We start from the raw sequence: 26,337 nt of genomic DNA, 5'->3' as shown, positions 1-26,337 counted from the left end.
CTTACTAAGATACTGGCAAACAGAATGCAGAAGATTATCAAGAACATCATACACCCTGATCAAGTGGGATTCATCCCAGGGATGCAGGGATGGTTCAATATATGAAATTCAATCAATGTAATACACTATATAAATGGAGCCAAAGACAAAAACCAAGTGATTATCGCCATAGACGCAGAAAAAGCATTTGACAAAATTTAATATGCATTTATGATAAAAACCCTACAAAAAATTGGAATAGATGGTCTCTACCTCAAACTGATAGAAGCCATCTATGAAAAACCAACAACCAATATCATACTAAATGGTCAAAACCTGAAAACCTTCACACTAAAATCAGGAACAAGACAAGGATGTCCACTATCACCACTCTTGTTCAATATAGTTCTGGAAACATTAGCCATGGCAATTAGACAAGAGAAAGAAATAAAAGGAATAAAGATAGGAAATGAAGAAGTCAAATTGTCATTACTTGCAGATGACATGATACTCTATAGAGAAGACCCCAAGAACTCCACCAAAAGTCTTCTAGACTTAATAACCAAATTCAGTCAAGTAGCTGGTTACAAGGTCAACACACAAAAATCAATAACTTTCCTCTACACAAATGACAGACACACTGAGAGAGAAATAGGACAAATAATTCCTTTCACAATAGCATCCAAAAAACTGAAATACCTAGGAATCAACCTAACAAAAGAAATCAAAGACCTCTTCTCTGAAAACTATGGCACTCTGAAAAGAGAGATTGAAGATGATATCAGAAAATGGACAGACATCCCCTCCTTCTAGGTAGGAAGGATTAATATAGTGAAAATGGCCATATTTCCAAAACTGCTATATAGATTTAATGCTATTCCAATTGAGATCCCAGCAGCATACTTCATGGACCTTGAGAAAACAATCCAAAAATTCATTTGGAACAGGAAGAGACCCAGAATAGCAAAAGCAATTCTAGGTAACAGAGACATGGCAGGGGGTATCACAATCCCCAACCTGCAACTATACTACAAAGCTACTGTGATAAAACAGCATGGTATTGGCAAAGAAACAGACCTGAGGACCAGTGGAACAGATTAGAAGATGCAGAAACAATCCCAGACACACTCAGCCATCTCATCTTTGATAAAGGAGCCAAATCCCCTTAAAGGAGGAAAGATAGCCTCTTTAATAAATGGTGCTGGAAAAATTGGGCTTCAACTTGCCAAAGATTCAAACTAGACCTATATCTCTCACCATGCATTGAACTAAAATCAAAATGGATTAAAGATCTAAATATTAAAATAGAAACTCTGAACCAGTTGGAACAGAGGTTAGGTAGAACCCTTGAAGACATTGGTGTAGGAAAAGATTTTATGAACAAAACCTCAGTTGTCCATGAACTAGCACAAATAATCAACAAGTGGGATCTCTTCTTATTTAAAGGCTTCTGCACAGCAAGGGTAACCACCAGCAGTGTGAAGAGACAACCCACAATGTGGGAAAAAGTCTTCACCTGCTCTTCCTCAGACAAAGGTCTACTATCTCAAATCTATAAAGAACTTAAAAAGATCAGACCTCCCAAATTTAAAGACCCAATCTGAAAATGGGCATCTGAAATGAGCAGACATTTCTCAGACAAAGAAGTAGAAATAGCAAATATATACATGAAAAAATGTTCAAAATCACAGGTCATTTGAGAGATGCAAATGAAAACAACGCTGAGATTCCACTTCACTCCAGAAAGAATGGCTGCTATCATGAAATCAACCAATAACAAATGCTGGTAGGGATGTGGGAAAGAGGAACCCTGCTCCACTGCTGGTGAGAGTGTAGACTGGTGCAAGCACTGTGGAAATCAGTATGGAGATACCTCAAAGAACTAGGACTGGAAGTCCCATTTGACCCCACTATTCCACCGCTGGACATCTTCCCCCCAAAATTCAAAGAATCATACCACAGTGATATATGTGCACCCAGGTTCATAGCAGCACAGTTTGTGATAACTAAAACTTGGAAACAGCCCAAATGCCCATCAACTGGAGACTGGATAAAGAAAATGTGGTTTTTTAATAAAATGGAGTACTACTCAGCCATAAAAAATGAGAAATTAGAGACATTTATAGCTAAGTGGATGCACATTGAGACGATGCTCTTAAGTGAAATAAATAGGACCCACATGTATAAATACCAAATAGTTTCTCTGGTGTGACAAACTGAAAGTGTAAATAAGGACTAAATGTATAATAGGTAATGTGACGTAGGAAGAAAAGGTGGCAAAGGGGAAGGAAGTGGGAGGGCTAGGGGAAAGGATAGAAGGCAATGGGATTAATATGATAAAATGGAAAAATAGGAACAAAATCTTTGTAAATAGGGAAGAATGGAGGGGTTGAAGGGAGGGCTGGGCAAGGGTGAAAAATAAGAACCAAGAGAGACTATGTAAAGGTGCAAATTCCCAATGATGAATGTCATTATACTGTATACCTAAAATGTACCAATGATTAGAATGAATAATAGATAACGCAAAATAGGAAGAAAAGGTCCAAAGGGGTAGGGGTAGTGGGAGGGGCAGGGGAAAGGAAAGAAGGGAAAGGAAAAATGATGAGAAGTGGAAAAAAATGGAAATAAAGTCTTTGTAAATAGGGCAGGGTGGAGGGGGGAAAGGGAGGGCTAGGAATGGGGAAAAAATAAGAACCAAGATGCATTATGTAAAGGTACAATTCCCAATAAGAAATGTAATTGTGTTGTACACCTACAATGTACCAATAAAAGAATTTAATAAAGCACAAAAAAGAAAAAAAAAGAAATCTCTAGGAAGAAATCTAAAAAAAAAAGGAGTAGAAGTTTATTTTGGCTCATGGTTATAGTCCATGAAGGGATGGCTCCAAGGCAGAAAGGCATGGTGGAAGGGACTACTGCAGAGGAAAAGGTGCTCACATTGGTGGCAGCCAGGAAACAGAAAGAAAGGACTAGCTCGGAAGAGATATATATCCTTCCATGTCATGCCCCATTTGCCTAACCTCTTCTAACCAGATCCTACTCTCAACAGCAAATCAGCTACATCGCCTCCATGGTTTAATCACACACACACACACACACACACACACACACACACACACACATATGCATACATATATCCCCCCCTAAATCTCTTTTTTGCCCAGCCACCTACCAGTTCCAGGCAAGTCCTTCTCTCAGTTGTCTTTCTACACAACACCCACCTAACTGGCCTTTCTGAACTACTTTTCAAAATACCTTTCCTACCCTTTTTTCTGTTATGCAGTTCTGACCTAGTTCTTGCCTTCCAAATTGCATAATCATACAGATTTCTATGTTTCTTTTGTTCTTGGAAGAAATACATTGATTTAGGGCACTTCTGTGCATACATTAATCACATGCACTTTAGTGAAGAATTTTTATGTCCATTCTAAGAAAATATTAGCCCTAAAAATGAAATTTCTCAACAAAAAAATTTTAATTTTCCTTTCTAAAATAGAAATGGAATCATTTGAAGAAAAATCCTAAATATATTTAGAGATCACCTATAATCATATTGGCTGTGAAAGAGAAAAATCAGTCAGTATACATTGCCTTCACAGAACAGAAAGAGGCTTTTTGTTTTTTGTTTTTTGGGTTTTTTTTACAAACAAATCTTGAAAGAAATTCATTTCCTAGTGACAGAGAATACTCTGAAGCACACATGCTTAACCATTAGAATTAACTGGATATTGCCAAAGGCAGCATATACTATAAAAAGATATTCCTAGCAAGTTTTTGATCCTAGGGCTGATAACATATTTGGTAAACTTAACAAACACCTGACACACAAGCTCAGGCACACCAAGCACACACAGACAAACACAAACATGAATGCACACATTCCCCAACCATAAACATATTTCAAGTGGTACTACATCTTCCTTGCTTGCTATCCTTTCTTTTTATATTATCCTCACTTACTTTGCCATAACTTTGGTAATTGTCTGCCATATATTTCTATCACAAATGGCTCACAGCACTGGCTGTGGGGTCCTGTTTCTGGTTCAGTCTGTCACTGTCTGGGCTGATGATCTGTGGAACCCATGCTCATGGTCTTTTCACTATGTGGCTGCATCCTTCATACCAAAGGCACAGGCTCTCTTCAGACAGAAGTTTGTGAGGTGGCCTGCGCAGTTATTTATAAGTGATATTTCTCCATTTTACTATTTTATCAAAAATAAACCAAAATAAAAGTTGTTTTGCTTTGCTTTGAAAAAATGTATACTTTTGTCCAAGAATACAACTATATTCTTTGTTTTTTAAAGGAAGCAATGTTATAGCCACCAAGAATGACAAACATAAAATCTTAACCACCTGTTATTAATTTAACTAAACTATTCAAAGATTAAATGATTGACGGAACAGGAGAAGGAAACTCTAGCTGATAGAATAAATTGCACATTTATGAAAGCATAACATTCGTTTTTTCTTTAGCCCTTAGGAAACTGGTGGAAAAGAGAACAAACATTTTCCAAATATTAAAAATTTAATCAATTTAAATCAGTTTGTACAGAAGCATGGGTGTTTAAATTGGACTCCATGTTACTTTTCACCATTTCAAAAAGGACAGTGTCCCCAGATTTGACTTTATTCATGTAGTTTTTCCTATTTACTATACATAATTATAAATTTGCAATATTTATTTTGCAGAATTTCTTATCAATATATTACTGGAATGCAATCTCTCCCAAAGTGAGTGTCCATTATTGTTTTCCCCCTGTCTCAGAGCCTGGGGTGCTGCAGAGGCTCCATGAACATCAGAACAGAAGGTGACTGTGGAGGTGCATCAGTTGTGCTCAACTCTCTTGGCCTCATGCTATTTCACGAGAGTTAAAGTTACACAGTTCAGTGATGCCTGGATCTTGTCTGACCAAAATATTTTAATGAGGAAAAAGTACAATTTATGAGGGAACTGTTAAAAGATATGCAACCCATTTAGGGCCCTAAATATAAAGTAGTATTTGGGTTTCATAAAAAATTTTTGATTGGGCAAATCCCTAGACTGATGTTTGTTTATCTTGCCACTTTACTCTGACCCAAGTGATTACCTCTCAAATGATTTCTGATGAAAAGAAACTAAATGTGTTTTTTTTCATTATATCCTTTATAGTTGAGTTTCATTCAAGCTGATTTGAATTTGTTTCCTTCCTAAATTGTGAATGTAGTTAAAATTTCTAAGACTAATATTCTTGAACACATACAGCATTTGCTGTAGATCTTTTAAAGTTTTCTCTAGTAGGCATTAGTGCCAGCAGCTGGAAGTCTTACCATGGGCCATTTTTGGTGTCCTAAGGGATGCTGATTAAATGATTTGTGGAATGGACATTATTTTCAAATAAGGCTTAGAAAATCTTTAATCTCTAAGAATGAGCCATTATACTTCTGACTCATGGACTCATTATGATTTTAGAAGAGAGGATTTTTATGATGTTATTTTATAGATGCATTTAATTATATACACATGAGGTTCTTACAACACACTTTTTTTTCAGAGAGCATTGTAAAGTTTTTAGTGTGCCTCAACTTCCTGAAGTGTTAGTAATATTATAATTGTAGTAAAAATCACTCTGCTATTGTAACTGCTTCTTTAAAATACTGCATTTAGAAATAAAATCGTTTTGATGGTCAATACCTACCATTCAGTTCTCATTTTAGTAATAAATATTGAATAAAGTCCATTTGCTAATGTTGAGTTTTACTCATATAAATTTTCTTTTGCAGAAATAAAATTTTAAATTAAAAATACCCTCTTGCATTCACAGCTATAAAAAAGCCTATAAATATGAGTAGACTCTAAAGATAGACATTTAAATAAAAATAGAGATGAAATGTTGACTTCTGTTTTCTCTATTATAGATTTTGTATTCCAAGCTGTATTCTGATAGTAGAGGTGGTGGCTAAGATAATTTCTTCTCTTGAAATACAAACACAGGACCATAAAAAAGACACATATTTATAATTTTTCTGAATAGTTCTGTATAAAACAATAGCATAAAAACAGACATGCCACTCATATTTGTAAGATCTATGATAACATTACAAATGGAAGCCCACTTCAAATGTCTAAATATTTTCAATATACAGAATTAACTAACAAACTGATAAATAAAATGTGTTATGTCCTTGTCTCTTGACAAAAATAATTCTTTCTTGACAAAATGAAAAATATGTGTAATGCTCTGGGTTTATGTGAGTAAAAGTCAGTAAAATGCTGGGTGTACAGAATGTCACATAAAGTGTCAATTGAAATTCACATGTCCTCAAAGCTGAATAAAATGATAGTGTTCAGAAACAAATTTTGTTCTATAGCAAGTGCAATATACAAAAACAAAGTTTTATGTTCACAAACATCAATGAAAACTCTTTGGGATAATACTGTTAGGAACATATATTCTTTAGTAATTTTTAGTAATTCTAGCAAGGCCAGTTCTGTTTTTGATGTTTTGTTTTCTTTTGGTTGAAAATATATAGAAATCATGTGACTGATATTTGGGGACATGTGCAAATATACAATTTTAATTACCAATATAACATTAAAATTTGTAAGATTTTCAGGCAGGGGATTTGGCTCAGTGGTTTCACCGCCTGCTGCACAAGCGCAAGGACCTGAGTTTGATCCCTGGTACCAAAAAAAAAAAAAACAAAATTGTAAGATTTTCATGCTGCTATGCAAAAAGGGATGAAGGCTGGGGAGATAGCAAATCTGTCTTTGCTAACATGCCTAAGCTTATGCAAAAAAGAAATTGTTCTAACTCTTTAAATTGACATTTTTTAATCTCACTCATATTTTATGTTATAGAGTTGAATTAGTGCAAGTTCAACTTAATGTCATTTTGAATTCCACACTTTTAAAAAGGTGGATTTTTAAAAACTCTATCAATGTACATGCAGTGGAAGAAGATGCGCTAGATTTGTGGTGGATTATAATTACACATTAGATATTCATGTTTTAATAAGAACATTTTGTTATCCTTTATATGTTGGGAAATCCTGAACCAGATTTAAATTATTTTGTTTACTTTTAAACCAGTACATGCAAAACATATCAGTTCTTATTTTTATAATTAGCTATAATTATATTTGCCTTAATCTTTGTAATTTATTTATACTTCAGTTAATTTATGTAAGTGGATTTCATACTAGCTTTTGGAATGGATTCATAAGATTCATATAACTTAGAGTTAACATTTTAAGAAAACAGTTCCTGCCAAGATGAAGCAAGTGTAAGTTGTGACTCAGATTACTACCAGATGTACAGAAGCAAAAATATCTTTTATTTATGCTTGTAGATGTACATATCTGTGATTTTAAAATTAAAACTATAGTTTAACCTCTTTTCTCCAGCCTCTGTATGAACCATTCTCATAGTTATGATTTTCTGGAAGAGACTGAACCTTAATTGTGTAGTACCAGTGGAATCCATGCTAAACATGTCCTTTCTAAATGTGTTTATGCATTAAATGGATTTACTGTTATAATATCAGTAGCTTCAACAATATCTTATGATTGAACATTAGCACTATGAGTAAAGATGCACAGCTCTTTTGCGTAATAAAATCAAGAATATAATAAAATAGGCAGAGTGAGCAGAAGAGAATTATGTGCTTCAAAATAGTAAGCATTTATCACCAACTACAAAGCCAAGTAATTAAAAGTTAAGAATGTAGGAAGCCGTAATCTTTAACACTGACTATAAAAGAGAAAGAAGTCATCATTACTATGAATATTAAAACTAGAGTAACTGCAAATTATAAAGTCTTACAGTTCTAAGAACTTAGAAATATGGTATATATCATCTAGTCATGTAATTATATTGCTTAAAGGAATCAAATTACCCCAATCTCCTCATTTTATATATGGAGAAATTGTAAGCCACCAAAATTAACTGACTTGCTCAAGGTCACAGAATCTGTTCATGACAGTTTAAATTTTTGAAATAAGATGTTTTGACTCATGTCCTGTGATCTTTCAACTTTACCAAGAAAAGGTAGTATAAAAAGTTGTAGGGAGTACAAAGACCTAACAAGAGTTTTGTCAACAGCAGAAATGGCTGTTTTGTTTTAAGCTTTATCACTTATTAACTTAAAGACCTCCTTAGGCTTTATGGTCTTCCTTTGCCTTTACTTTGTAAACTATAACATCATAATAAATATAGATTATGCAAGGAAGAAATTTTGCTGAGTAAATGATTTACATAAATATCACAGTGATTGGCACATGGTAAGTGCTGATTAAATATTTCTTGATATTGAATATTATCATTTTCTTAGAAGAATATGCTAAAAATTTGCATAATTAAAAGTAGTTTATCTCAATGAAAGAGTTGGAGTTAAGACTTTTAAATCTCCCTGAGATTTAAAAATGTCTGTTCATAAAAAGATAATTATATTAAAGAAATGCAGTCTTTTCAGGAAAATGCTTTCAATTAGTCATTAGAATGAAAGTGATCTTATATTATTATATTTCAAATAAAGGATAATGTTATGCATATTTGGTAAATTTGGCTGGGATCCCAGTCTTTTCTTTCACCTATTATACACAGTTTGTCTTGAAGTGTGAACAAGTTTCTTTTCTTCATTCTTGTTGTAAGTATTCTTGAAGACTGAAAGTATTCTAGAACACCTGACTGGTAAACTCAGAAAATGTTTCAGATAGCTCATTTATTCAGGCATTTTCCATCTCTTTTTAGTTTGATAAATTTTTTGCTGCCAGATTTGTCCAAATAAATGAATCTGTAGTGAGTCTATAATGTTTGTGGCATTTAAAGTTTGTCATCCTCTGCACATTGCTTTCGTTATATTCTGGTGTCTCTTCATATTCGATGAATCTTTTACCTTTTAATGCTTTCATTATATCTGGAATCTATTTTCCAATACTGTAATTTTCACTTCCACCATGCTTTTATCTGACTATCTCCTAAATACAACAGGAGGTTTTAAATATCTTGGTTTTTGCTTATATTCTTTACTTTTTCTTGAACCTTCCATAACCAATCTTTCTTTGATGTTGATTGTCTAGCATTTGATTTTACATTATGCTGATCTTGTAGTTTCTTAAATTTTTTACTGTTTTATAACTCTTACAATTTGTGAGCTCTTTGAAAGAACGGGATAGCTGATGGCAGCACAGACTAAACATTCAAGCAATGCTGTTTCATAAATGTCTGGGAAGTAAAATAGTTTAGATTTGAAATGTAAGACTTAATAAGCTGTATGTCCAAGATGTGAGTGCACCTGGATTTCTGAGTATAACAGAATTTTTGGATTAATCTTGAAGACTTCATAAATACCTGTTTCCAGATTCCAGCTCACTCCAGGAATCATTTGGCAAGAATTCAGAGTCAATTTCTAAGTGAGGTTTCAGAGCAGCACCTTTCCTTCACCACACATCCATAGCACTTTTCTCACTCCATAAAGAGATGCATTGTATGATTTGGGGGAATGGACAGCAGATGTACCAATACTTTCAGACTCAGGCAAAAAGCTGGTTTTGAACTTTAGGAAGGGTATTGTTAAGAGATGAGACGTATATAGCTTTCTGTTCATCAACAGTAGAACAATGTTTCCCGGAGATGTTTTGAATTATAACATGCTGTAGAAGATGTTGCAGTTTAAGTGCAGCCTTGCTTCCTTCAATGCATCTTAAGAGTGCTTTCAGGCTCCCATAAAACAGTCATCTGGGTGTTAATCTTGAACTTAGTGCACTCCAGACCGTGAAGTTTGAAACAAAATCTGCTTAACTGTTCTTGGAGAGTGCTCCAGAATGTTTCTACTGACATGTGTGCTATAAACCACACGTTTTTAGTTTTATTTGTTCTTTCCAAATATTATTAGCAGAAGGACTTGTGACGTTTGTTCCAGTAAAATATATTTAAAATATAGAAGACAAAGTTTGAAGTGTACCTATCCAAAATCCATCTTGTTGCTGAAGATCTACTAACATAAGATTCCCTGACCACTTTAATTGTAATTTTTTAGACCAATAGAATTTATCATACTTGGAGAAATTATGTTAGACTAGAACAGAAAATTTAACCAGAAATACTTCTTTTCTCTTTGGTCATTGCATACAAACTTAATATCAAATATCATTTATATTTTTATGTTCTCCGAAGCACCTAAATTTCCCCACAGAGGAGATACTACTTGCTAAAGGAATAGATAACAGTTATTTATACATAGATTTGCTGGATTGGGAAATTAGATGACTTTTTGTCACCTTAGTAACAAGCAAGAAGACAGTATTTTCATAAAAAGCAGTTTGCATTTTAATTAAATGCTTTCATAATTAATTTATTGAGCTCTAATATCTCAAATATTAAAATTCATTTTACATGGAGAACTTATATGTTGACTTTAACAAACTAAGGTAGTTATTCATGTATACCAGCCTTTGAAAATGTGCACAAATCATGAACATATGACCTAATGGATTTTTAACAAATAAACATAAAGCCAGTACTCAGATCAAAACGGAGAACGTCACCATCATTTACAATTAGTCCTGCTCCATCTTGCAGAGGGAGTTTTGACTCTCTCTTTTTGTATTTGTTTGTGTGAGTGGTCTTGAGGATAGAAAGCTAGGGTCTGGAGCATGCTAGACAAGTACTGGACCACTGAGCTATATGCCCACCTCCCCACTTGCCTCGTGGACAGTGGGATGGATAGATAGATAGATAGATAGACAAGTAGATAGAAGCAAGGTCACACTAAGTTGCTCTGACTAAGCTTAAACTTGTGACTCTGCTGCCTCAGCTTTCTGAGTAGCTGAGATTAATAGAGACATGTAACCAGGTCTGCCCTATTTGACTCTTTTTGAACTAAATACAATCGTTCACTATATGACTATATGTACTTTCCTATCTCACTTGCTTCCTGTACAATTGTCTTCTTTTAACATTGTAGCCTTTTATGTTACTAGTGAAATGAATATTTTAATTCTAAATTTTAAATTTCATATATCCAACATGATTGTCATCATCACCTTCAATGTCATCATCATGATGGTGAAGCTTTGGTTCAGTGTACATTGATTACCAACTTCTTTGAATTTGATAAGACAAAGAAAACCAACACACACATGTTATATGAAATGCATTTATTGCCTACTTCTAGGAAGCAAGGTGTAATAGAGCCAATAATTCATCATGAGCTTGTCTGTAAGGCTAAGGAAAGCTTCCTGGGGTTGGTAGAGTCTCACTTGCACATGACTTACTTGCCCCTGTAGCTGAGGCATCTGGAAAGCAGTTTGATCTGGGGTTTATTCCCAGAACCTATGTGATTTGCTGAGACAGCACGCTGGAGGACATCCTGCTTTTGGTTTGGTTTGGACTGGTTTGGTTTGGTTTGTAAGATAAGGCAAAAGGAGGGATAGAAAGGGCTAAGAACTAAGCCTGGGCTGTCCACTGGTTCCTCCCTGTCTCAGGTTGCTACATTTACAGCACATTCTATAATTACTCTTGTGAATTACAAGTAAGAAAGGAAACAGCTGGTTTGGTTTAAGACCACCTTAGAGAACTTTCCTGCCATCATCATTATTTTAGACACAGAGTTGCTTTCTATTTCTGTTCATTTCTGCAATTGTTTTGCATTTATTTATAATTATTTTTCCTTAAATTAAAATCTCCTTAAGAATTTTTTGCAGTGTTTTTCTGGTAGTGACTATTTCTTTATCTAAAATCATCTTTACTTATGTATCTACTTTGCTGAATACAGAATTTCAGGTTGGCAGTTATTTTCTTTTAGCACTTTAAAAATATTCAATTGATTGTCTTCTGGCTTCCATTGTTTCTATTGAAAAGAACTGTCAGTCTTATGGTTGATTCTTTAATAGTAGTATGTAAGGTATTTTTTTTCTTTTTCTTTTTCTTGTTGCTTTTGATGATGCTGACCTCATAGTTTCAAAAGTCTTTTATGTTGTCTTCAGGTATGATTTTCTTTGTATTTGTCCTTACTGAGTTTTAGAGAGTCTTACATGTGTCATTTTACATTTTTAATCACCTTTAAAATTTTTTAAGCAGTATTGCCAAATACTTTCACCTCCTTCATCTCTATTCTTTCTAACTGGGTCCATAAATTAGACATTTTAATTATTCTATGCCTCTTAAGTGTGCCATATATTTTTATATTTACTATTGCTTTTAGTAAATCAATCTGAATACCTTTTATTGATTTTTCTTCCCTGTTAGCTCTACTATGTCTAACATCATTTAAAAATATTTTTTGACATGTTAAATTTAGATGTAATATTTTTAGGGTTTTAATTTCCATGTAATTATATTTTAAAACATATTCAATTCCCAGTTTAATTTTCAATCATTCTATTTTTTAAATCTATTTCAACTATAGTTATTTTAAAATCTGTGTGTTAGAACTTTGATAATCAGGCCAATTCTGGTTCATTCTCAATAATCCCCCTACTACCTTTGATTTTTAGTCATTTGATCTGTTTTAGTTTATAAATGATTGATCACAAAATGTTGTTTTTTTAGTTCTTTAGGGATCATTAGTAACTTGGGAAACTGTTATCTTTTACCAGAAAATAATTCCAAGTGCTTCTTGACATGAAGCTAAAGTAAGAATAAATTACCTTACTTCAGTTTGATATTGAACTCATTTCAAGGCTTTTGTTACAATGGATCTGTGTTCACAACTCCCTACTCCTAAATTGCCACAAATCCAGAGTCCAATGTGAATATTTAGAGTGCTTTTCAAGGTCATACTTCTTTGGAAGACTTTGAATTCTAATTTTTGTTAACTCTAATCCATGAAACTTCTAAAATACAGTTGTGTATGGTGAAAAGGATCCTTCCATTTGGCTGGTGTAATCCATTTCACATTCTCTATATAGATGATCCTCATGAATGGGAATATTTTGCTTCCAGAGTGTACTTTTACTAGGCCTACTTCATTAAGGGATGAAGACCCATCATTGTCAATTTGAGTCTTATAAACACCTATGCCAAAGATTTAGATATCACAGTTTGCCTACCATGGGAAAAGGATATGATTAATTAAAGAGGAGAGATCAGCTGGGCATGGTGGCCACACCTGAAATCCCTGCACTCCAGGATGGAGTGAGAATGGAGGACCACAGGTGAGAGGCTGTTAATTAGCAAGACCTTGTCTCAAAACAAACAAAAAAAAATCCTGGAGATACAGCTCAGTGTGAAGTGGAAAAGAGCACATTATTGATGAAAGAATCATGGGGTTCAATCTCCAGTGTAAAAAAAAACGGCCTTTTAAAAGGTGTTCACAACATAGTGAAATAAGACAAGAAAACTCATATTGAGATTACAAAAGTATGAAAATAATGCTATGGGAGCAAAGAGAATGAGAACATTTTTTCCACCCAGAAATATTAATGAAGGTTTCTTAGAAAAGTTCACATCTGCATTGAGACTTATTGTAGTTTAGGAATATTCCCAAATATGGTAATGATGGTGACAAGAAGGTGGACTTCTTGAAAGAAGATATGACAGTTTTCCTCTGGGAATCTCTTTCTTTTATCTAGATAAGTTTTTCACTTGGACAGATTTTGGGAAAAAGGCCAGTCCTAAGTTGGGGAGAGATGATAGAGGGAAGGAGCTAAAGTTTGATGAAAATCAAAGAACTGTTGTACAGTTGTTGACATAGGAGATTAAGGCTTGGCAAAACTGTTTTGAGAAGTAGATGTAACCTGTTAATTATAAAATCCCAAGACACATGGACAGAACAGTTCCAAAAGCCCTTCATGTGGACTTCTCATAAGAACTGGAGTAGGTTTTCTTTTTCTTTTTTTTTTATTGGCACATTTCAAGTATACAATAAAATGACATTCATCATTGGAAATTTGTACTTTTACATAATGTATCTTGGTTCTTATTTTTTTCCCCATTCCCCTGCCCTTCCTTCAACCCTTTCACCCCTCCCTATTTACAGACTTTGTTTCCATTTTTTTCATTTTCTCATATTAATTCCATTCCCTTCTTTCCTTTCCCCAACCCCTTCCACTTCCCCTTTGCCCCTTTTCTTCTTATTTCACATTATTATACTTTTTAGTCCTTATTTACACTTTCAGTTTCTCACACCAGAGAAACTATTCGGTATTTATTCATGTGTGTCCTATTCATTTCACTTAAGGATATCACCTCAATGTGCATCCACTTAGCTATAAATGTCTCTAATTTATCATTCTTTATGGCTAAGTAGTACCCCATTTTATTTTAAAAACCCACACATTTTCTTTATCCAGTATCCACTGGATAGGCAATTGGGCTGTTTCCAAATTTTAGCTATTACAAACTGTGCCCCTATGAACAAGGGTGCACATATATCATTGTGGTATGATTCTTTTAATTCTTTTGGGAAGATACCCAGCAGGGGAATAGCTGGGTCAAATGCAATCTCCAATCCTAGTTCTTTGAGGTATTGGAGCAGGTTTTCAATAGGATGACCTAGATCTGACATGAGCCTGAGATGTAGGATCACAGCTCCGTTGTCTCTCAGGACCTGTATGTAGAAGTTCTCCTGGCTTTCCTCAAGATTGGGACAGTATAAAAGGACACAGACACCAAGAAGAGCTTGCTATCATGGCTTTCCTCGTGATAGCTCATGCTGTGTCCTCCGTGGTGTAGTTTTACCTTGCCTTTCCCTATTTTACTCAGCCCAACCTCTCTCTGTAGAGCCAGTTTCTCCTTCACTCTTCAGTTGTAATAAACTTTATCACTGTTTTTTGCTCATTTTGTTCAGGTTTTTGTTTGAGAGAAGAAGAACCTGGAATCCAACTCCAGAAGGACAGGTGAGCAACCCAAAACCCAGTAACATTTATTTGGAGAGCCATGTTTAGAAGGAGCTATCTGATAACACTGTTATGGCACTGGGTTTTGGAGAATAAAGAGAATATGATATCTGAAGAGATTCCAAGGGCCATTGCTCAATAGAAACAGATCATTTTTTGTGCATAGATAGGGAGAAAGCTGCAGAAGTATATGTGAAAGTGTGTTATTTCTGGTATTTAAGACACAACCTGGATAATTTTTGAGAATAATGCCAGTGATTTGGGATAATTTAAGTAGACCATTAAGGTTGAGGCAGGTAAGAGACAAAGTTGGAAAGTCAGCAAGCCTAAAAGTTGGAAAGGATCATATATGTCATGCAGTATGTCTGGCACCATATCAAATAGTTAATGGAAACTTTATAGCCATATTTGCTTTCAGAAGACCACTCAGCAAATGGGCTGAAGCAGAATAAAACTGGTAGCAGCCTGACCATCAGAGATCTATTTTGTTAGCTCTCATCAGAAACAATCAGACTGGAATTCTGGTTGCAAAGGAGCTGGGTGTATTAAAGAAATACTGTGGCGCAGAAGTAGCATAGAGAATAATAAGTCGGAAATTTTGTGTGCCAAATATGTTCGTTGCTAAGGATATGTTCTCTTTTTGTCATATAATCAGGCTTATTAAGAACATACATTTCAAACAGCATGAATTTTATTATATGCTAAAAGACTAAGAACAGATCCCGTTAATTCTTTAACAAATACTCAAATTAGAAAACTCAAACAACTTTTCAGCATTCAGCTTTTTCAACTTTAGATTTAGTGGAGAGGGTTAATGCTGGATTTCCACTACTCATGCCTTGCCTTTATTTTGATAGACTCAATTTTGTAAAGTTATTGATGTTTGGAATTAGCATGTCACAGCAATATTGGATGTGTGCTCCTTTTTTAAGGGTGGCCAACTGCATTTAAAATAAGTAGAAGTAATCTGCTCCTTTTCTATGTGTAATACTGCTTTCATTACCTTTCTCTTTTTGTTTGAAAGACTTAACTATTCATCAACATGATGACAAATAAAGCATGAGTTAGATGTGCTGAATCTGAAAGTGTTGAAGCAGTGAGTGGATTATCGGGGAACAGGGTATGACATCTTGGACTGAGGAAAGGGATTTTGCAATCTACCTCTCTTGGAGCCTATGGTGAAGTGAAATGCAGCCACAGAATTCTAGAAGGCATGAGGAGATTAAAAATAGCCCCAAGATCACAGATGCTCCTGAATAGTAGGAACAAGTGTGATGATATCCTGAAATTGATACTTATTTCTTAGGTGGATGGAAGTTTTACTTATTGATAACCATAATGCAAGCTGGGTTCAAAGTGAAGTAACTTGATTTTCCACATCAACAAATTGCTGGAGTGTCTTGAATTCTTCTTGTTAAATCTATGCACAACCCTATTCGAATTGAGCACAGGGCAAAAAGAATAGGGTAAATACAGCATTTGAGGATCAATTGGATGCAAAACCAGACAGATAAGAATTTAAATCCCAATCATTATTTCTTCACTGCATTTTGCTGAGGGATGTACCTTATGGGGGTAATTGTGTGAGCCTAAGGAGATGGCCTGAAAGTCAGAGGGAAGCTAGACTTTGATGCTGTGAGAAATGTACCCATGTTCCTTGGTCCTTTTTATCTTAGATGAAAGAATTTAGTGGAGACACATACAGGGCCATGCAGTATAGTCAGACTTTATTGTACAGCAGATGTATGGATATTTGTACCTTCAAAGACATCTGCACTCAGTAGGAGTTTGGAGAACTTTTCATGGGCCAAAGAGTTACTCCTTGGGTTCAAGGAAGTATGGATTATAATTGTTTTATCTAAATGATGTATATACATATTGGTATTTTTTCTTAGAGGTTACTCAGAATTGCAAGATTTGTCCCTTGTTTTCAGATGATCAGTGTTCCCCCAGGGGCTTTAATAATGTAAGAAACTGACAAAACCAATTTAGGAAAAAGTTGTAATCTAAATCAGTTCTCAATCCAAGATCAAAAGAATGTTCTTCTTCCTGATATCAATGGGCTACAGGCTATAGCAACCAGGAATGTTGCATAATTTGTTTCAGAGATAGAGATCCTGTGTCTTTGGGTCTGAGACCTAATAAATGATTAAACATCTATTATACACTGAAGTTTTTGTTTCTTCATTTAACTATAACTGACAAAGCATGCTATTTGGGATTCCCTCTGCCCCTCAGGCCCAGTAATGTATAGCTATTTGCCTAAAATAAGGATCATATGAAACATACACAAAGCTTCTGGTTCAGTAGTTTATACAAAACGTGTGCTCAGTAGGTAGTATCTTTGTCTTTTTTCAGCATTGTAAAGCACAAATCCATGCTGTTAGCACATCTCATTTTCATCATTAATTCTAATTATTCTAATAACACATCCCTGTTATATACAGCCAAGTTATATAGAAATTAATACACAGTCAAACAGGAATTGGATCCTTGAGGAAGTCAGCACAGAAGGTGAGACATATCAAGATTGTGGCTGGAGGTGAATCTGAAGACACCCAGGCCTCAGAATGGAGATTTAATAGCCAAATCTATGAGCCTCCCCACTGCCAAAAAACAGCAATTTGAGATTATACTGCAATTAGCACCACCTGGTCCAATAGAACCAGATAGGCATCAGATGCACAAGTGCGTGACCAGAACATCTAGATCCATCCCTTTCCAGTAATGCCTTTGTTCTTTCCATATAATCTTGTCACATGACTCTTTTCCCTATTGGATCAATGTTAGCTAAGTAACTATACTTGCAATCCTATAGGTTAATTGTAGTTTGACCCATGTTGTATCCACTTTATGATTTTGGTGTGTAAATAACTCTTAACAAAAAGCCTCAATGGCCACCCTCGCAGGACCCCTCTTGGAAGTCCAGGAGCTATTATTCTCCTTATTTCCAATAAAACTGTCCTAACTTCCTCCTTTGGTTTGTGATTTCATTCCTTGATGTTGTAAATTCATACACTTGGCACATTTGACATCTAACAGGTTGGGAGTTATTTTTACTGTAGCATTCCCATTGTAGACTAGTCATAAAATATAGATAAGCAAAAAGAATAAAGAGGATAGTTATCAATTTGTTTCATTGGGATATAGCCACAGTTATTATCATATTGTATGTCTTTCCATGTACTAAGCACAAACACAATTGTTTATAAACAGAAATGTATTTATATTGTTCATAAAACTTTTAGTCTATTTTCATAAAAGGTATGATAAAAAATACAGTGAATGTTTGTATTTTTAAAATATTACAGTAAAAGCATATTGTAATGACAATTCTTCTCAAAATATTCCCCTTGCTTCAAATGCACCTACTATTATTTTCAATTTCTGAAGTATTTTTCTAAATCTTTTTGTGTCTTTAGTTGTGCTGCCTAGGTTACCTCAGTGCCTGAAAGGATGAAAAATGTTTACCTGTCTTGGACACTTTTACTGTGAGGTGCAGACAGAAATCACACAAGACCACATCCAGTGAATAAGGTGGATGAGAACACACCATAAATTTTAATTTGACAGAAATTTCCATAATTGTTTGATGTATGAGGGTGATCAAAATATACTAAAAATTTACTACAGTAAAAGGCACATTACCATTAATCCCCCTCAAAATAATCCCTTTCTCTTTGAGCACACTTATCCTATTTTTTGTGGGCAATGTGTCTTTTATTGTAATAAGTATTTTCAATTTAAATGTTTTCTGTAGTTTTTGATCAACCCTTGTATGTATGCAGAATATTTATTGTAAAATATTTGGAGAGAGAGAGAGAGAATATAATGGATCCCCAACACAGCTGCTGCTAAATTGTAAGGTTAGTTGTCTTTCGTTTCATTTATCTCCTCTCCTGTTTTTTGTTCAGAGAGATGCAGCATTGATAGCTTTGAAGAAGGAGAATGAGGAGATGGGACAGAAAATGGGCTCGCTAATAGAACCTGTGGGAAGAAATATAATTCTGTAGATATCTTGGTTTGAGCTCAGGAAGACTCATGCAAGCCTTCTAAATTAGAGCACTGTAACTTTTTGTTGGTTTATGCCACTAATTTTTTTTTATTTTGTAATTTGTTACATTGGCCATAGAAAATCAGCATGGTTGACTTGTGTAATGAATGTTCCAATTTGGCTTTGTGTGTTTGATTATTCATAGTGTCAACTTTTATTTTTTCTCTGAATTTATTGCAATAAAATTTAGCTCTAGAGTCTCTAGTGTATTAGAATTAAACATTTTTTTTTGAGGAAACACATATATGGGGAGTCTTAAGCTTTATATTACTCATGGTCATCCCTTTTGAAGGGCCTCACCAGAGGCCTGAATCTGGACCTGACAGTTTGAATTTGTTCACTTTCCCACCAAGAATAAGAGAGAAGCTCATAAACATGGAAAAAATTAGTTTATTCACAGTTTGGCCAAACTGGGAACTCGTTAGTCTATCATCCTCTAAAACACAGAAGCATTTTAAGTATTCATTTCGACTTCTTGGTTTCAATCCAACATGAAATTTCTGCTGTTTTACACTTAAGGAGGCAAAGCTTGATTACTCTGTCAGGTGGTGACAACTTGATCCTCTATTATATTTCCAAATAATATTTCATCTAATGATTTAATTTATAGATATATATTATCTGAATCAGTGACTTCACTAGCAGTTGCAGTGGAGTTAAAACATTTCATCATACTATATACAGTTTTTACAATTTAATCATAAAGATTCTTCTCCTGTGAACTAAATTGGTTCAATTACACTGAAATAATTGTACAGAAAAGTTAGGATAAATGTTTAGTAGTTGCTGTCTAAATATCAATTTTCAGAATGAGGAATTTATGCCATTGTTATATTGATTGTGTGAATTTCTTTCTTTCCTACTTTACATCTTAAAACATCATCATGAATGAATAGTTTTTAGAAATTTTAATGCATCTTATCATTTTTGTTCACACTTTTTATTTGTTCATATACTTCATTGCTCCATCTTGGGGTCCTTCATTCTGGCTGTATGCCATTTGGCAAGACCCAGATTCACTTTAAAATTATTTTCTATTTTTTATTAGTACATATTGATTATACAAAATAATGAGTTTCATTGTGACATTTTCATACATACATATAATATACTTTGGCCATATCTAACTCCCTATTACCTTCCCTTCCTCTCTTCCCTTCCTCTCCTATCTCCCTTCCCCTTGATCCCCTTCTTTTTCTCTAGTAGTCTCCTTTCTACTTTCAGATTGTCTTTTCCCCCCACAAATTCCACATATGCCAGAAAATATATGACACATGCCTTTCTGAGTTTGGCTTATTTTGCTTAACATGATGAACTGCAATTCCACCCTTTTTCTGTCAAATGGCATATTTTTTCATCTTTATGGCTGAATAACTCCATTCACAGTTTCTTTATCTGTTCATCAGTTGATTAGCACCTAAGCTGATTCTGTAACCTAAAACCTAACTTTTTGGATAGCTTTCCCTCTCAGTATAGCAGGGTATCACAGTGTCATTTCTGTATTTTCTATCCCAAGTCTGTAATTATTCTTCTACAATTATATATTTGTACATATATTTTGTGGATGATCATATTTTTTCCTGTTTCATTTTTTTATTAGTATATGTTGGTTTTGCACCTCTGAGTAAGTATGTTTTCTTTGGTTTTTTGCATGTGTTTTCTGAAATATAAGTAGCTGCATTGAAATTCATATAACTCTTGATGGTCAACTCCTTTATAGAGATATTAAAATTTTCAGTGAAACAGCCATATTCCTTTAATATTTTGAAGTACTTCTATGTGTTAGGTATTATTTAAGGCATTATAGAGACAAAAGGAATATAATGCAGAACCTTTGTTCTTAAGTATCAAACAGTGAAATTGAAATGATAAAAATACAACATATCTCTTAGGGATAAATATTATAATAAAGGAAATGTGTTCATTTATACCTTTTTTTGACTGCTTATTCAAAAAATAAGTAAAGCACACTCTCAAGTTGCCAAATTTCAAAATAAATTATATTTAGCAGAGAATCCATTCTATGATTACTAGTAGTTATAAAAATGTTTTCAAAAATATATTGTCAAAGAAAAAAGTACACTGGGCAAAGTTAAGTAAGGAAGGGAGACTTTTCTCAAGACAGGAGAAATATTGAATTACTGCATGAACAAAGGGCTAGAACAATGGTGTGGAACCTATGGCATCTGTGCCATTAGCTTTTCTTTTAAGACAAAAGATGTTAATGTATGAGTTGTTTTTTCTAAACTAAAACCACAGTATTCAGGTTTAATTGCAATGTTGGCACTTTGTGATAATTAAGTGGGTTTTGGGTTGCAGTTTGGGCACTGTCTTCAAAATGTTCATCATCAGTGACAGAGTTCTAAGAGTTGGGGTGGAGTTGTGGGATCTTAGGGAAGGCTCATTGGCCTTACTCAAAGGAAAAGTAAACTTTCTACTACTTCATGACAGCTGGAGCAGAGTGCTTATCAAAGTGAGACTTCCGGTTACTCAGAGAATACAATATAGAGACTCTGAGGTCCAGAACAGTTAAATTTCAAAGAGAAGTTTCCCAAGTACTGGAGTAAGAGATTCTCTGGGTCATAAGGCTAGCAAAAGGGTGTTGAAGAGATTATACATGTCAAAAGAGAAGATAAATAACATTAAATAATTTTTCTAAAGTAAATGCTCGAAGAGAAAGGAGGTCAGAGGCTACAGTCAGGGAGAACCCTGTCTGAAGCTTAGTCATGCTAAAGAGTATATTAAGATTATTTTGGTATTTCATGAAAAATCTAATGAAATAATTTACTAAAGAATGGAATAATTATAAAGAGAATCTAATTTCAACTATCGTTTCTATCATAATATCTCTTCTGTCAAAATCTTTGTTGATGTTTTTCCCAAAAATCTGATGTGGTAAATTCCTGAGGACACAAAGAAATGACAGTGCAAACTAATTGCAAATTGAACATTTTTAGGAAGTTAACAAAAGTGAAATTATGCTCAAGTTACAAAGCCACTGACAAAATTATAGCAGACACAAGCCAATTAACAATAAAAGGAAAGAAACACTATAAGTGTTGAAATAATTGGGCTACATTCAAAAGAGACTAATTACAACAATAACAGATTAGGAAGACTGAAAATTTAATGGAAGTGTTTAACAAAAACATAATAAGGATAAATTCAAATGTAAAAAGATTAATGTAGATTTGTACTGTAATATAATTTGTCAGGAAAATGTATCTTAGATATAAAATATTAAACTATTATCTGAAAAGAACATTAAAGGATGGTTAATATAGCTAATGTAAAATGAAGACATTTCAGTAATTATAATTTAAATTTGTATAAGTAAAAATATGATCAATCTTTTTCATTCATTATTTCACAGACTTTTTATCCATTATATGTGAATTATCTTTTACCCATAAAGATCATTCAGAGATACTAAAAATTTATTATTTTCCAAATTGCAAAATTTTAGCAAATACTGATATTTTGTGGTACTGGGGATTAAATCCAGGGCCTTCACTCTGAACTATATCCCTAATCCTTTTTAAATTTTCTTCAAACAAGGTCTCCCTAAGTTGTTCAGTCTGGGCTAGAACTTGCAGTCCTCCTGCCTCAGCTTCTCATAGTGCTGGGTGTGCATCACTATGCCAGACATATTTTAATAATAGATGCATGATAATGGATGAAACAGTAGCTATAATAATTTCTCTAGAAAGTCAAGTGGAGCTATGCCTTTTATTGACTAATTTATAACTGCACTAAGCAATTATGTATGCAGCTACACGGGCATTTGGTGAAGTATGTGGACAACTTCAGGATAGCGTTTCGGGCAGTGACTGAGTTGGAGTAAAACAGAAGAGATACCCTCTTGGCACAAGAGATAGAGGAAGTCTCAGGCCCTAATTCATGACCTGTTTCCTTCTGAAGGTGAAGATGTGTCCTTTCCCCTGCCCACCATAGCTGACAATTTGTGACACATGCCCTCCCTTCTCCCCTTGTCTTATTGCAAAAACCAAGAGCACCATAACATCAGGGGGATCCCAGGATGTCTCCTAGGCTGAGAATAGCCACTGATCAATACATTCCACTAGGAAGAAATCCCCTGAAGCATGAGGCCATACTCGTGACCCAGTGAAGTTACCAGCCCCTAGCCCACCCAAGTAAAGCCATAAAAGTTAGAACCATTCTTTTGTTGTTCTTTTGGGCCAGCCTGATCTCTGTTGGAGATGTTCCTCCGTCAGCTTTTCTTCCCCTCAATTGAAGTCCTTTCAACATTCTCTTTTTCTCAGTTAATGCTTTTCCTTGTAGATTCATGGTGTTGTTTCAGCTTTAATTTCTTTTGTCACTAAAGCAAGTTTCCCACGTGTGAACCCTATCAGGAACAAGTAAAGGCTGCTGCTGGTAGAGTCATAGCAATTTATAATCTTCTTAAAAAATTACATATGGCAAAGAAAGAAAAAATTTTTATGAATTTTGTTTCTGTATTTTTACTAAAATTTTGATTAATTTCTCATCTATTTTTCTCATCAGAATACTTTTTGAGGGGGACTAGATGATGCCATATTTATTTTTGTGTTGTTGCCCTTGTATAATTCAATGATATACAAATAATAGACATTTCCATCTCCTTGTTATATTGAACTGAAAGGTAATTAAGTTGTGCAATTAGCGCTTACAATAATTTAATTCCAGAAAATTTCCTCTTTAGGATACTTTTAAAAATTTCTCTAATGGATATGAATCTGCTGCCTGATAAATAAATTACACTGATTAAGTTAAACATAGCAGAGTTCTAGTCATTTAATTTTTCTTCGTTTAATAAACTATTTAAATAGTAGTGATAGTAATTCCTTTTCTCTTCTGTTTCTTTCTCTCTTTTAGGACTTCCAACACTATATAGAAACTAAACAAAGTTATTCTGGTACTAAATGCCAATACTATGCTTATTGAAGCAAGGAGAATAATTTCATCTTTTTAAAAAAGCAAAGAAAATTGAATCTTTAATTCAAACAGCTCTGCTCTGACTCTACCACATCCTCTCCACCAGGCACTTTTTATCCCATAGTAGGAAGTGATTTCACAAAGATCCTAACAGTCACAGTCAATGTCTCAAGGGTGTAATGCCAACTCTTAAGTGACAAAAATAATTCAAGCTTCCTCAGTCCTCTTCCACATTATTTAAGAGGTTAATATATTAATCTGGGCTTGTATTAGAATAAGCCTTTGGTATTCATGCCTATCTGTTTATCTGGTTATCTCTCCATATTAAATGCCTGGCAAGCCTGAAACACAATATTTTGACTTAAAGAAAATTGCATTTATTGCTTTTGTCTTTAGGAATTCTTTAAATTTACTTTCTTGTAGAACATCATGCTTATTAAAGGCTCAATAAAAATCTGTGCTAATTTGAAGCTTCTGCATACATAAGTGTGCATGTAAATAGTGTCCTCAATATTTTTTAGATTAGTCAATATAGTTTTTTCATTGAAGAATATTTTATCACTAAAATTGTTTAGAATAATTGATGCATGAGGATACTTAAAAACAGGCCAATTGTATTTTGTTTTATTGGTTTAATTTATTCCTTTCATAATTAATAGGAAATTTTACATCTACTATGCCAAGTTAAATTTCATTGGAATTTACTGACATATACTTGAGCACAGTTCTGGATAAATTTATTGTCTAAAACATATTGTCTTCCACCATTTTTAGAAATAGTCTCTTAGGTTGGGATGCTATTACAAAAGTACCACGGACTGTGGCTGAAACTTCTATTTCTCAAAGTGCTGAAGTGAGAGTCTAAGACCAAGGCACTGACAGATCCATCATCTGGAAAGGGCCTACTTCGCAGCGTGTAGGCAGCATCCTTCTTTCTGTATCTACCTGCCTTCCACCACAAACTCTACTTTTTTTCTCTTCTTACAAAGATGACAATTCCATTGTGTGTTCTCCATCCACTCCCAGAACTTCTAAAAACCAAATTACCTCCTTAAATTCCCAACTCTTCATTCCATCCTACCGGGAGTTAAGTTTTGTTTTGTTTTGTTTTTTGTACCAGGGATTGAACTCCGGACCTCATGCTTGTGAGGCAGGCTGCAGAACCACTGAGCTAAATCCCTGGCCCTGGGGAGTTAAGATTTTAACATATGAAGTCTGAAGGGATATAAACATTCAATCCACACACTGTAAATAACTTGTGTGCATTTCTAAACCTGGTTAGTCTGGGTTTTTCTAAGGCTTTGGCTCATGCTTGCAGACATCTTCATGATCTGAGGGCTGCCAGTTTTCCCAGGGTTACTGCCTCACTCTTCAACCTTTCCCCATGTCCCCTGATATGGTCTTTTGTATTGAAGTCCTTGAAATATTCAGTATATTTGTATTATTCAGCTAGGGTTGCTACAATAAAAATGCTATGGACTGGTGTTTCTGGTATTAAACAACAGAAATTTAGAAATAAACAACAGAGATAGGAGAGTCTGGAAAGGTGTCAGCAAATTTAGCTTATCCTAAAACTGCTCCTCCTGGCTGGTATAGCACCTTTACACCATGGCCTCATGTACATGGCTCTTTCTCCATACACTCAGCACTCCCTGAGGTCACCTCCTCTCTATATAAGAGCAGCGGTCTTATTTATGACCTCAGTCAGCCTTCATTTCCTCTTTAAAAGCCCTATGTCAAATCCAGTTGTACTGGAGGGAGATTATGTAGGTATTTGATATATGAGGTTTGGGGCACACAATTCAGTCTTTTACGCATACAATCTATCTGATACTTGTGAAAACTGCTCACTCTTTTCTTTTAGTCTTATTCAGGTTTATTCTCCCTGAACAAAATAAGTTTCTATATTCATTAGTTAATATGGTTTTATTTCCTACAAACTTCTCTAGAAAAGAAAGAAAACTGTTTAGCATGACTTTATGTTAGATATTAACAATTTAGATTGTACCTTCCCAAGATCCCTTCTGATTCAGAGAATATCTGTGAAGAGGCTACAGTATAATGTGCTCTTCAGATCACTTGTGAAATTGAAATGACTGAAGTTTCTAACACAGAAGCCTATGACGTTTACGGGAAAGAGAAATGCTGACTAAAGTGAGCTGGGCTGAGGCAGTCTGCAGAGGGGCCTGATCGAAGAGTGTCCTGAGGGTGGACGCTCATGTGAGAGACCTGGGTGAGTAGCAGCTGCCAGGGTGATGAGTGAGGCAAGTACTTGCCACAAGTTGTCGAGAAAGAAGGGGCCTTCAGGGAAAAATGCGTAGGTAGAAAGATTCCACCCATGGTTTATATCCTCAAGCTATTTCTTTTCTTTCTTTTTTTTTTGGTGCCAGGGATCGAACTCGGGCCCTTGTGCTCTCAAGCTGTCTTGATATCTTGGGTTATTTTTGAATAAATGATTTGCTTGCCTCAGCACTTTCATGTGGGAACTTGCTATTCGCGTCCAAGGAGTCTAATTCTGATCTGCTGGCCTAGTCTGTAATTGGCCCCCATCA

The 26,337-nt window shown here is 34.6% G+C and overlaps 1 long non-coding RNA gene across 1 annotated transcript in view; it reads left to right on the top strand.

The window, feature by feature from the left end:
• Positions 1–26,337, top strand: part of LOC147822892 (uncharacterized) — a 101,514-nt gene that overhangs the window by 64,331 nt on the left and 10,846 nt on the right. The window contains exons 2-3 of the long non-coding RNA XR_015444696.1: positions 14,748–14,796; positions 25,900–26,018. This is a non-coding gene — a long non-coding RNA (uncharacterized LOC147822892). The remainder of the gene's footprint in view (positions 1–14,747; positions 14,797–25,899; positions 26,019–26,337) is intronic.

The sequence above is a fragment of the Heterocephalus glaber genome, unplaced genomic scaffold (assembly GCF_053883595.1).
Source record: "Heterocephalus glaber isolate CG9 unplaced genomic scaffold, H.glaber_assembly_v1.0 deba00001606, whole genome shotgun sequence".
In the NCBI taxonomy this organism is placed as follows: domain Eukaryota; kingdom Metazoa; phylum Chordata; class Mammalia; order Rodentia; family Bathyergidae; genus Heterocephalus; species Heterocephalus glaber.
Note: the sequence above shows the minus strand (reverse complement) of the source record. Positions and strands in the feature narration are given on the sequence as shown.